The following is a 3,084-nucleotide window of genomic DNA, read 5'->3' as shown; positions in this document are numbered from 1 at the left end:
GGTGAAACATTCAAAATCGGTTTGATACTCATAGAATTAGGAAGTTTTGATGTAATCGTTGGCATGGACTGGATGTCCAAAACAAGTGCGAAAGTTGTTTGTGTTGAAAAAGTGATTTGCATCCCTCGTAAAGATGAAACGTCATTAATAATTTATAGGGAGAAGAGCAACTCGAAGCTGAACCTTATCAGCTGTATGAAGGCCTAGAAACTTATAAGAAAAGGTTGCTATGCCATTTTAGCACACGTGAAGAAAATCAAAACCGAAGAAAGAAGCATCTACGATGTGCCGATTGTAAGAGAATATCCCGAAGTATTTTCAGAAGAATTACCTGGGCTACCTCCACAAAGATGTGTAGAATTCCATATTGATCTCATTCCAGGAGCCGCACCCATAGCCTGATCCCCATATAGACTTGCACCTTCCGAGATGCAAGAATTACAAAGCCAATTACAAGAATTATTGGACCGTGGATTTATTCGTCCCAGTTTTTCACCTTGGGGTGCCCCTATTGTGTTCGTTAAGAAGAAGGATGGATCTATGAGAATGTGCATAGAATACCGAGAATTAAACAAATTAACGATCAAGAATTGTTACCCATTACCAAGGATTGATGATTTGTTTGATCAATTGCAAGGATCAAGTGTTTATTCTAAGATTGATCTATGCTTCGGATATCATCAGTTGAGAGTGAAGGAAGAAGATGTTCTTAAAACCGCGTTCAGAACCCGTTACGGTCACTATGAGTTTTTAGTCATGCCTTTTAGATTGACTAATGCTCCAGCAGTATTCATGGATCTAATGAATCGCATCTGCAGATCGTATTTAGATAAATGTGTCATTGTTTTTATCGACGACATATTGATTTACTCGAAGAACAAGGAAGAACATGAGCAACACTTAAGACTGGTACTAGAAATACTCAAGAAAGAAGAACTGTACGCAAAATTTTTGAAGTGTGATTTCTGGTTACAAGAAGTACAGTTTTTGGGCCATGTTGTCAGTAAACATGGAATTAAAGTTGACCCTGCCAAGATCGAAGCCATTAGTAAATGGGAAACGGTGACGACCTGAAAATTTCCGACCAAATTTAAACTTAATCTTTATATATTGTTGACACGATAAGCAAAGTCTATAATGTTGAGTCTCGAAATTTTTAAAACTATGTTTATATATTCAATTACCCTTCGACCATTCCCGATGATTCACGAACAACTATTTGTAAATAGATATGCATATATTAAAAATATATATGTGTATATATAATATTATAAAATATTATATATTGTAATGGTTAGAATTAATTATGTAAAATAATAATAATATATAATAATAATTATTTAAAAAGTAACTATATATATATATATATATATATATATATATATATATATATATATATATATATATATATATATATATATATATATATATATAATATATATTTTGTGACTTCGAAGTTATTTAGTAAACGATGGTAACACTCAATTGTCATTCGATTGATAGTAAGCGGGTTAAAAAGGAACTTATGAGATTTTAAAATAAATGATGATCCAAAAATGAGTTTTATAAATTATAGGCTTACTAATAATATATTTAGGAGTTATATGATTAATTTTAACATTAACTATATTTTACTTGGGGTTGAGAGTGAATAATTAATGTAATTTTTATTTAATAATTAATGACCGAATTTTATATCATAATGACTGAAATAAATAAAGATACTTAATTTAAAAATTCGGAATTTTTTCGAAGACTTTTATCCATCACTAATTAACAACGGAATACGATATTCCAGTCTGTGAAAAACTGTCAGCACATAATTCTAATTCATCCGGCTGCTTTACTGTTTTAAAAGTTTCATTCACTCCGATCCCTGCACATTTAAGATTGATTGATTTAATTATTATATATTATAATTATTATTATTTTAATATTATTATTCCACTTTACAGTAATATATATATATATATTACAATCACAATTAAAAAAGCATATAGACAACTCAATTTCATCCTTTTTAGCCATTAGTTATAACCAATTTTTTTTTCTTTCTACAAACCTCCTTTTTCCTTTCTATTTTCCTGCAACTTGTGTTACTATTTTTACTTTATACATTCATGAACCCATTTACACACATACATCTTTGAAGTTTTATGGTGCATTGAACGTAGACGTGACCGAATTCCAAACCAACTTAGTTACGTACCCAAGGATCCATATCATGCTCTAATCTTATGCACCAATTATTACAGCTGAAAAGGCAAACCACGAGCAACTATATATAGTTGAGATAACAAACAATGCGTTTGAACCGTCATACATGATGGCCAAGTGTGACCCACGTCATGGTAAATACATGGCTTGCTGTCCCGAGGTGATGTGGTGCCTAAGGATGTGAAAGTTGTGGTTGCAACCATTAAGTCCAAGAGAACCATCCAGTTTATTGATTAGTATCCTACTGGGTTCAAGTGTGGTATTTACTACCAATCACCAACTGTAGTTCTAAGTGGAGATTTGGAAAAGGTACCAAGGACTGTTTGCATGATCTCGAACTCGACTAGTGCGGCTGAGGTGTTTTCGAGGATTGACCATAAGTTCGACTTGATAAATGCTAAATGTTCTTTTATGCATGGGTATATGGGTGAGAGTATGGAGGAAGGAGAATGTTCTGAAGCTCGTAAGGAATCCTATTGTATTTTTTTTTTACGAAAGTAAAGATGAGGTGGGATTTAACGATGGTGATACAATCACTACTTTGTGTTTTCTGTTTATGATCGAATGAAGAATAGATGATGATGAAAGACGATGAACATGACGATTAGGATTAGTTTAAGATAGTGTTATGATTTGCGTATGATTACGTATTATAGATGAAGATGATTCACGGAGGTGAATAAAGATAATGATGGTGACGATGAAAATATATTGATGATGGTGATGTCAGTATAGATGATGATGTTAAGTTGAATCGAATAATGATTTTGATTAAGGATGAGGATGATAGCGAGTGTTAAGATGAGATGATGATCATGAGTATTATGAATAATGATGTTGTAATTAATGTATGATGATGAAGTTAGT

At 32.1% G+C, this 3,084-nt stretch overlaps 1 pseudogene; it reads left to right on the top strand.

The window, feature by feature from the left end:
• Positions 1 to 2,224: 2,224 nt before the first annotated feature.
• On the top strand, positions 2,225 to 2,718 carry LOC139901192 (tubulin alpha chain-like; annotated as a pseudogene).
• The last annotated feature ends 366 nt before the right edge of the window (positions 2,719 to 3,084 follow it).

This window comes from Rutidosis leptorrhynchoides, chromosome 3 (assembly GCF_046630445.1).
Source record: "Rutidosis leptorrhynchoides isolate AG116_Rl617_1_P2 chromosome 3, CSIRO_AGI_Rlap_v1, whole genome shotgun sequence".
In the NCBI taxonomy this organism is placed as follows: Eukaryota; Viridiplantae; Streptophyta; class Magnoliopsida; order Asterales; family Asteraceae; genus Rutidosis; species Rutidosis leptorrhynchoides.
Note: the sequence above shows the minus strand (reverse complement) of the source record. Positions and strands in the feature narration are given on the sequence as shown.